Source organism: Scyliorhinus torazame, chromosome 1, assembly GCF_047496885.1.
Source record: "Scyliorhinus torazame isolate Kashiwa2021f chromosome 1, sScyTor2.1, whole genome shotgun sequence".
In the NCBI taxonomy this organism is placed as follows: domain Eukaryota; kingdom Metazoa; phylum Chordata; class Chondrichthyes; order Carcharhiniformes; family Scyliorhinidae; genus Scyliorhinus; species Scyliorhinus torazame.
The window spans coordinates 180,153,842-180,164,816 of NC_092707.1; positions in this window are offsets into that span (position 1 = coordinate 180,153,842).

Consider the following 10,975-nt stretch of genomic DNA (forward strand, 5'->3'; position numbering starts at 1 on the left):
AATATGGCATTCTGCCACTTGCCGATGAAACAAAAGTTGGAATTGAACCCTGGGTCGTGGGCCCCCTGAGTACACATGGCATTCTACTCACTGCTCCTGTGTGGTGGAGTGACCACTTGAAAGAGGGATGGTGCTGCCTCAAGCCAAATGCTGATCAAAATATGGCAAGAACTTCCTACTTCAAAGCAACATTATGAGATCATTACATCCAACTATGATCCAAAAGGTGGCACCTCCAACAGTGCAGCACTCCTTCAGTCGTCCACTGAAATGTCAGTCTAAATTTTGTGCTCAAATCTCTGGAATGAATTTGAGCCCATACCTTTCTGCGTGGAAGCAAGAGCGCTACCTCTGAGCTGCAGCTAAAAGCCTCCTGAAACATCTCACTGATGCTAAGCTCACAAATGTTTCATCCAACATGCATGTTCGTGGCAGAACCTGGAAGTTCCCACACAGGCCACGCACAAGTTAGCTCCTTGCACATGCATGGGCGTGGAAAAAAATTAACGAGCTCGCACACTTAAACAAATTGTCTGGGCCAAATAGATGTTGACGGGAATCTGACTGACAATCGAAAGGGATGTCACACACCTTTTAAACAGGGCAGCACTATTAAAAATAAACCAACAGCCTCATGATGACATGTAGTCCCAAAGACCAGTGGCTGGATTCTCCGCTGGCGAGATTCTCCGTTGCGCCAGCAGCGCACTCACGCCCGTGGATTTCCCCACGGCGTGGGGCTGCCCACAATGGGAAATCCCATTGGCCGGCTGGTGGGATGGAGAATCCCGCCCCAGAAATAAAACGGTGCGGAATAAAAACAGAAAATTGTGGAAATACTCAGGTCAGGCAACATCTGCAGAGCGAGAAACAGAGGCAGGGATTGTCCGATCCGAGTTCTCCCCGCCACCACTGCCAGTGTGAACGGGGAATTTGGTGCTCAGCCAAAATTCCTTTCTCTGCAGTGGGACCAGAGAAGCCCACCGCTGCGAACAAACGGAGAATTCCAGCAGAGTTAACAGGTCAGGTCTGTGACGTTTGAGAGGTCATTGACGTGAAATATTGGCTGAAACTTTCCAGCCCCTCACGTCAGTGGGATCTTCTTGTGATTTCAGTGAACAGAAATTTTAATGGCTCTCCTGACCCACCACAAGGGGGTAGGCAAGTGGGTGGGTCTGTTGCAGGGGAGGTGCTGGACAATTCTGGCCATTAGCTCTGTTTTCCTCTCCACGGGATGCTGCGTGCCCTTTGAGTATTTCCAGCATTTTCCGTTTTAGTTTCAGAACTCCAACATCTGCAGAATGTTACTTCAGCGCGTAATGGGTCACTCACTTCAAAGAAAAAGTACTTCTTCGGCCCAGTGTGAACATAGGAAAAGAAAGCAAGCCATTGAAAAAAACACTCATGCCCAACCCCTCCAAAAAAAACTGACCAGACATCGGCATTAACACTCGTTGTCCTGTTCATGGGGCTGGTTGTGTGATCGTAACCCAGGTGTAAGGATTGCTGGCAGGAGAGGAACTGAAGCATTGAGAAAGGACTCTAAACAAACATCGATCCCCTAATTGTCATTTCTGGGATTTATTGAGGCAGTTATGGTGCAGTATTCAGTCGGGTCAACCTGATCTCGTGCACAGGCAGTGAGCTGGAAATAAAGCAGCTCACGGCATTCCTTTTAATGTCAGGCAGCTTGTGCAATGAGTTTTCCTATTACAACCCATAATTAAATCAATGAATTTTCAATAATTGAAAAACCTGCCCCTGACTTGATGAATTGTGCACTGCTCTGCAGTTGGATTTTTACAGGCTGTCTGATTGACTTGTCTGTCTTGGACAAATTTGGAAATTGAACTCTAAGCAGCCGGGAGACAGTCTGTTGTGTTTAGTAATTTATATTCTAATTTTTTTGTAGGGTCCCCTCTTCTTTTTTTTACTGCATTTTAGTTTTTTGGCCTGAATGTTTAGTGTGGCGTGTGAGCACGATTGGCGGGCCCGGAAGTCTCAAACATGGAAAATTCCATCCTTGGTCTACAGCCAGCAAATGGAAATGTTCACTAAAATATGTGGCTTGGAGCCCTATTAACATATTTAAATGGTAGGCCTGTCTCTTGAGAGACAGTTGTCCCCTCCAACCTGCCTCCATTAAAACCAGAAGTGTGAGTCTTCAAGGCAACTTAAGGTTGGGTTTCAAAATGTTGTCACTTCCCATGACCACCTTCTCAACGTGTGCTAACTGGGTCAGCAATGTGAATGTGCACTTGCTGCTCTATGCGAAAATTCCCCAACCATTAAACACAATCACAGTAGTGAACTTCACCTTTTTAAAAGCTGTGCATTCACATGGCTGCACACACATGATGCCTAGCTGCTTTGTGGGGGTGTGGGGTGCTGGGGGCATTCCTTTATGTAAACCTAGTATTTTTACAGCAGCTACATCAGTAGGTGATATTATTATCAAAGCAAATCCTGAAGCAGGGATTCTGCAAGGGATCTGGACCGCAATTGAAAGAAGCCTTTGGTGCTTTCACCCGACAGGAATCTGGCTGACTGCCAACTGAGTCTCCCAACCTATGATGTCTAGGATATGAATGGGCCTAGTTATCTCATTGTGAAGAACACGTAGCTCTACCATTCTGCCAACAGGAGAAGAGCTGGTTTTACCAAACAGCAATAATGTCAGGTTGTTGAATGTAAATTTTTGTCTAGAAATGGACTACAACAATAATGGGACATGGCTCACCTAATCTAAATGTAAATATGGGACAGTGTCTTAAGAATACTGTTCCGCTTTCCTTAAATAGGATACAGTGTCCAGTGTGGAAATAATATTATCTGTATTCTACCTAAAACTGGCGGGTCCCCTGTACCAGACAGCAGAATGAATGTGCTCTGCTGGATTAGTATCAATTACCTAAAAGATTTGGCGAGGAATCGTCCACTTTTTCCCCTAATCGGCCAGGGTTTTCATCAGGTTTTTCACCTCACCAAGGAGATTATATGCTTCTGAGTGACTGGAGAGGCGTGCCTCATGATGCCTGGGGCAGCATAACCAAATGAATCAACTGGTCTTTAGCTAGCCTTAATATTTTGCATGTTTGCAAATTCATACTATATTCACTTTGACAGTCAGATCACGTGAGTATACTAATTCATTGAATATGCCTTTTTTTTTAAATGATTATACTTGTGACCATAATTACACTTCTGATTATCTCTATATGAATTCGCTAAATTACTTTGACAATCTCTTAATCCACAAAAAATATAAACATTATCAATAGAAAATAAATTACATTGAAATGTTTTCCAGGTTTTCAAGTGGATATTACTTACATTTTTCAGTGGAACTGCCAAATTCATATTATCCTTAATTATTGTGGTATTACAGCAGATTAAGGGCCATTTGACCTGCGGGACCAATCGGGACTCAGAGTGTGGAATCACCCCATGGTGAGAAACGCTCTGAGGCAGAGACATTTTGGGAGCTAGCTACAGCCATGAGGCTGCTGTACAATTCTTATGAATAAATACCTTTTGTGTTCATTAATAAAGTCTGTGAAAATGCCCCTTTACATCTGGCGACGAGTCTAAATTATCCTGACACTGCCACTTGCTCGACATCTGTGAGTATCCTGTTTTAATCAGAAGTCTGAGAAAAAGAAAGCACTCACCAGAATGCCTCTCTTTGGGAGAATTGACCTATTTGGCTCCTTCACGGAGGACTAGGTACAATATGTCAAGCACCTTGGGTATTGTTTCCAAACAAACAAAGTAGGGGCGGAAGGGAAATGCAAAGCAATTCTCTTAAGTGTTTGTAGAACTCAGACCTATAACCTTATTCATAGTCTTACAGCCCTAAACGCACCCAACTCCATATCATTGATTTAGTGAAGGCTCAATTGCAACCTCAACCATCAGTCATACCCCAGAGATTCTTATTGAATTCGATGGTGAGAGCCCCAGGTGCAATGATGGCAACTAACATCACTAAACTGAAGCAATTATCAGAGTATAGTGATTTTCAAGCCAACCTAAAATACATGTTACCGGATAGTTTAGTCTGTGGTGTGAAAAACAACGATATTCACTGCAGATTGCTTGCAGAGGTTGACATAAAGTTTAAAAGAGCATGTAGATAGTGTCGTGTTATTCACCCTGGGGTAACATGGACTGCAACAGGATGCAGATGAACGGTAATACAGACACCAAATGTAGGCGTTGGTTCAATACGATTTATTGAACTTCTGTAACAATGCACACAGCTGGCTGTGGGTTGACACTCTACTACTCTAAGTGTACTAACTCTAACTTATTTGATCAGGCTAGCTCTGATCCACGTGTAGAAGGTGCTGACTGATTATATACACCCTGACTGTCACTACAGTTGTCACCAGTGGAAAGAGGTGGAGTGCTGATGCCTCGTGTGTTTTATAGTTGGAAGCCCCCCTCTGGTGTTCTGTCTGGTGATTGGTTGTGTTTTGTCCTGTATGTTGATTGGCTAACCTGGGTGTCTGTCACTGCCTGGTTTTACCTCATGATGTGCATGGGGGCATATTATGACATCCCCCCTTTTTAAAAAAAATTGTCGGTTGCTTAGAGCACATACGACATATTTATTGATATAACTATTTACAGCAAATGGCGAGTGAAGGCATATGTACATGCAAGGTGTCTAGCATGCAGATACAGAACAATATGTACAAAGGAAATATTTAGAAGTCCAATCTCTGGGGCTGGCGTCGGATCCTTGTCGACCGCCTGAGAGGTGGAGGTGGGGACGATGGCGCCTTGACAGGCGGGATTGCAGCCAGATTAGTGTCCTCATGGAGCGAGGTGTCCGGAAAAGGCATAACGACAGCTGGGAACGTGAGATCCGGTGGTGGGCAGGCAAGTTTGCGTAGTGCCCTTCTGTTGCGCCTGACAATGGATCCATCAGCCATGCGAACCACGAACGACCTGAGAGCAGCCTGTCGAAGAACAACAGCTGGAGCTGACCAGCCTCCAACAGGCAACTTGATACGAACAGCATCTTCAGGAGATAGCACAGGCAAATCAGTAGCATGAGCATCGTATGTCAGCTTTTGCCGGTTTCTGAGTTGCTGCACCTTTTGCAGCACGGGAGGTGATCCAGGTCAGGTAAATGAATAGCCGGAACAGTCGTCCGCAGGTCACGATTCATAAGGAGTTGTGACGGAGACATACCGGTGGACAGAGGGGTTGCCCTGTACACCAGGAGTGCAAGGTTAAAGTCAGAAGCTGAGTCCACAGAATCCACGTTGAGGATGGGTAAGCGTGCTGGTGAATTTGAGGAGGTCTTGTCATATGTGGTAATGATGCCCACACAATATGGGGACTCCAGGCAGTTGTCCACTGGATCCGTGGTGTTACCAGGTTCCGAATCCAGCAGCTCTTGCTGCACGCTTCAAACTTGTTTGCGTTGGAACTGGATCGCTGGCCCACGATCGGAGGTGCAGACCTGCACAAGGCTGCATGATGGCCAGGCTTCCCACAACTTAAATATCGCCTGCCTCTTGCAGGGCATTGCGGCTTTAAGTGGGTGGTGCCGCAGTTCGGGCACGTCATGACGTTGACGTCGTAACGCTCCGTGCATCATCGCACATGCGCAGTGCGGTCAGCCGCCGCTCGCACCTGCGCAGTGTGGTCTTCGGCCGCTTCGTTCTCCCGTCAGTGGTGCGCATGCATGGGACCCCGGGAAAAGCACGCAAAATGGCCGCCTTCATCGATGCTAAGGCGCCGCATTCGGGCGATGGCCTGTACACTCTCTGTCTCGTGGGAGGCAAGTTGGTCCTGTTCTGCCGATTTAAGGTGGGAGTCGCGACTTTTTGCCTGTTCATGCACTATACACGTCTCGATGGCTACTGGCTGGGTCATGTTTTGTATTTTTAGGAGCTGCTCCCGTAGGGCGGCGGAGTGGACCCCAAACACGATCTGATCCCCGATGAGGGAATCAGCAGTGCCACTGTAGTTGCAGGAATGCGCTAATATGCGAAGGTGAGTTAGAAAGGATTGGAAAGGCTCATCCTTACCTTGAAGACGTTGCTGGAAGACATAGCGCTCAAAGCCCTCGTTCGTTTCGACTTCACAGTGTCTGTCGAATTTGGCTAACACAGTCTGGAACTTGGTTCTTGTCCTCGCCGTCGGTAAAAGTGAGCGAATTAAAGATTTGGATGGCCTGGTCCCCCGCAGTCGATAGGAGCAGCGTGAGTTTTCTGGAATCGGATGCATCCTCGAGGCCCGAGGCCTCAATGTATAGACTGAATTTCTGCTTGAAGACCCCCAGTTGGCGCCGCGATTTCTGGAGATCCGGAGCTGTGGAGGGGCCTGGATCTTCTCCATGCCGCTGGAAGGCACTTGCTGGTCGTCACTGAATTATTCAAGGTAAATTACTTAGCTGAAGTAGACTCCTGGTATTATCATGTTGTGTTATTCACCCTGGGGTAACAGACTGTAACAGGATGCAGATGAACGGTAAAGCATACACCAAATGTAGGCGTTGGTTCAATACGATTTATTGAACTTCTGTTACAATGCACACAGCTGGCTGTGGGTTGACACTCTACTACTCTAAGTGTACTAACTCTAACTATTTAGACCTGGCTAGCTCTGATCCACGTGTAGAAGGTGCTGACTGATATATACACCCTGACTGTCACCACAGTTGTCACCAGTGGAAAGAGGCGGAGTGCTGATGCCTCGTGTGTTTTATAGTTGGAAGCCCCCCTCTGGTGTTCTGTCTGGTGATTGGTTGTGTTCTTTCCTGTATGTTGATTGGCTAAACTGGTTATCTGTCACTGCCTGTTTTTACCTCATGATGTGCATGGGTGCATATTATGGCAGATAGCGCACTCCATGGAAAGTGCTGAACAAAATGCACACAAGCTTCAGTGCGCACAAAATGGAGCCATTCACCAGTTAGGGAAGGGACCTGCAGCCAACCAGATGGAAGTTGATAAAGAGGCATTGCCAGCATGATGGGTGACTACACATTTCAGTACCTAAGAGAGGGAATCCAAACACTGAACTTGAAGAGCACCTCTGCCAAGTTGGAGACTTATATGGGAAAAACAATAAAAATAAAAGGCACCACAATGGTACCTGAAAACTATGAACAACACGCCACCCAGCTCCCAGTGATAATAGTAACGGGTGAAGGACCAAGTCTTCTTGGCCGCAATTGATTTAAAGAAATCAAGTTGAATTGGGCTGAGATTTTTCAAGTGCGGGAAGGGAGACTGCCCGGAATGATAAGATAATACGGGAGCGTTTTCTGTGATACATGAGGCAAAATCAAAGAGCTACAAGCTAAGATTTATCTGAGTCCAGAGGCAACTCTCTGATTCTTTCGTGTAAGACCAGTACCATTTGCCTTCCGAGACAAAAGTGGATACTGAGTTAAACAGGTTGGAAGAACTAGGCATTATCTAACCCGTTCAGTTCTCAGAATGGGCAGCAGCTATAGTCCACATATTGAAACTGGACAAGGCCAGCCTCATTTACGGCGATTATAAGCTAACAGTTAACCAGGCCACCAAGCTGGATACATGTCCAATTCCAAGAATTGAAGACCTGTATGCAGAAGGTCAATTTTACACAAGGCTGGATATGAGTCACATGTACCAGCAACTCAAATTAGATGACGCTTCCCCAGGAGGTATGTCATGATGAACACACACAAAGGCTTATTCCAATATATGCACCTGCCTTTTGGCGTGTGTTTGGCATGTGCAATATTCAAAAGGACAATGGAGAGTCTGCTCCAGGGGCTATTAAAAGTTGTAGTATAAGTTGGTGCTGTCCTTACAACTGGGCTAAAAGAAGCCAAGCATCTAGCAAACTGAGAAGAGATGTTAAAGATATTTCAGGAGGCTGAAGTTCACCTCGAGAAAGGGAAGTGCACCTTTCATGCCACTGAGGTGACTGTGTAGATACACAAGGATTACTCCCTATGGAAGACAAGGTTAAGCTATTCCGCTGAAGAAACACCACCGTTGGTCTTAGAAGGCTCTCCAGGCGGAAGCTTTCAACAGAGCAAAGCAAACCTGTTAGTGCACTTCGGTCCATGTAAAGAACTGATATTGACTTGCGACGCCTCTCCATATGGTGCAGTCCCAGGAGATGGATGACAGCTCTGAAAGCCGATAGGGTTTGTGTCAGTACCCTCTCAGAGACCAAAAAAGACTACTCACAAATTGAGAAGGAAGGACTATTAATAGTCTTTGGCGTCAAAAAACTCCACCAATTCTTACATGGTTGACACTTCACCATAGTTTCTGATCACAAACCACTCTTGGGTCTCTTCAAAGAGGACAAGGCTATCCTGCCCATCACCTCAGCAAGAATTCAACACTGGACATTAATTCTGACTGCCTATGAATATATTTTCAAGAACCAACCTGGAACACACAATGAATGCAAATGCCCTTAGCCACCTACTCTTGTGAGAAAGTATCACCTGTACTCCAGTACCGCAAGAAATCATTGTGAAATTAAATATTTTGGACACTTTGCCAGTCTCAGCACGGCAGATCAGGCAGACCAGCACGGCTGGACCAATCATAAGAACATAAGATCATAAGAACTAGGAGAAGAAATAGGCCATCAGGCCCCTCGAGCCTGCTCCGCCATTCAATAAGATCATGGCAGATCTTTTTGTGGACTCAGCTCCACTTACCCGCCCGCTCACCATAACCCTTAATTCCTTTACTGTTCAAAAATCTGTCTTTCTTTGCCTTTGGTTCCTCCTCAACTCAGTCCTAAATCTGCTCCCCCTTATTTTGAGGCTATGCTCCCTAGGTCTGGTTTCACCCGCCAGTGGAAACAACTTCCCTGCTTCTATCTTTTTAAAAATATAAATCAAAATACCCAATTCATTTTTTCCAATTAAGGGACAATTTAGCGTGGCCAGTTCATCTAACCTGCATTTCTTTGGGTTGTGGGGGCGAAATCCACGCAAACACGGGGAGAATGTGCATACTCCACACGGACAATGACCCAGAGCTGGGATCGAACCTGGGACCTCAGCGCCGTGAGGCAGCAGGGCTAACCCACTACGCCAGTGTGCTGACCGCCCAGCTTCTATCTTAACTAATCCCTTCATAATTTTATATGTTTCTATAAGATCCTTCCTTATTTTTCTAAATTCCAATGAGTACAGTCCCACTCTACTCAGTCTCTACTCATAAGCGAATCCTCTCAACTCCAGAATCAACCTAGTGAATCTCCTCTGCATCCCCTCCAGTGCCAGTACATCCGCTCTCAAGTAAGGAGACTAAAACTGTACACAGTACTCCATGTGTGCCCTCACCAGCACCTATATAGCTGCAACATAACCTCCCTGTTTTTAAACTCCTTCCCTCCAGCAATGAAGGGCAAAATTCCATTTGCCTTCTGAATTACCTGCTGCACCTGCAAACCAACGTCTTGTAATTCATGCACAAGGACATCCAGGTCCCTCTGTACAGCAGCATGCTGCAATTTTTTAAACCATTTTAGTAATAGTCCTTTTTGCTATTATTCCTACCAAAATGGAAGACCTCACATTTACCAACATTGTACTCCATCTACCAGACTCTTGCCCACTCACTTAAACTATATATATCGCTCTGCAGACTTTTGTTTAAAATTTAAAGTACCCAATTAATTTTTTTTCCAAATGAAGGGGCAATTGAGCGCGGTCAATTCATCTACCCTGCACATCTTTGAGTTGTGGGGACCTCTGCAACTTTCAGTGTCCTCTGCACACTTTACTTTACCACTCATCTGAGTGTCATCTGCGGACCTTGACACATTACACTTGGTCCCCAACTCCAAATAATCTATGTAAATTGCGAACAATTGTGGTCCCAAAACTAATCTCTGAGGCACACCAGTAGCCAATTGAGAGCCCTTTCTGTCCAAAGTGAGAGACAATATATTTATAGGATGAGTAAATGAGCCAGTTTCCGCAGAAATGAAACCATTCATTACCTGCAAGATGAATTGCGTTGTGAGGGTGGCATCATACTCTGGGAGCAAGAATAGACATTGCTCCTAACTGAATTACACAACTCTCATCTTGGCGTCTCAAAGGTGATGGTGCTTGCCAGGAGTTATGTGTGGTGGTCTGGTATTGATGCTATTATCAAGAAGCTAGTCAAGCACTGTCAACAGCGCCAACTGCAACAACGGTTGCCTGCTACAACCCCACTGCACCCTTGGGAATGGCCTGGCTGGCCATGGGTACAAATCCATATCAACTATTTTGCTGCATCACTAGGCACAATTTTTTGGTCATGATTGATGCACATTCTAGAAGGATAGATTTTAAAAAAAAATTATAAATAAATTTAGGGTATCCAATTCATTTTTCAATTAAGGGGCAATTTAGCATTGTCAATGTGGTGGTATGTATTAGGGGTAGTACAGTACCTGTGATGCCAAGAGGCTATTGGTAGACAGACACTGGGTCCTGATTGGACCTGCCGCCTGCTGGCTCCACCCAGTAAGGCCAAGTATAAGAACCCGGGTTCTCCCAGCAGCCGCATTCTGTAACTGAGCTGCTGGGGAACAAGTCTGCTTAATAAAGCCTTTGATTGACTTCATCTCTTCTTGTCTCGTGAGTAATTGATTGTGCTACAATTTATTAAGCAGACTTAAAAAGACTGGAGCTCCGGATCGCCCCGGAGTGTCTGCGAATCAGCCCCCATGCAGCAAACTCAGCGGCAGTATTTAAACACTGGCTAGCGTGCTTCGAGGGATACCTCCGAACGGCCCCCGGCCGGATCACAGAAGACCAGAAAATGCAGGCCCTGCATTCCAGGTTGAGCCTGGAGATCTACACGCTCATTGAAGACACGGAGGATTTCCCGACGGCGCTTGCCATGCTGAAAGGAGTCTACATTCGGCCCGTAGTGGACTCGCAAACACTAAGGACATTCAAATGGTCATTGGATAGACATATGGACAGTAAGGGAAT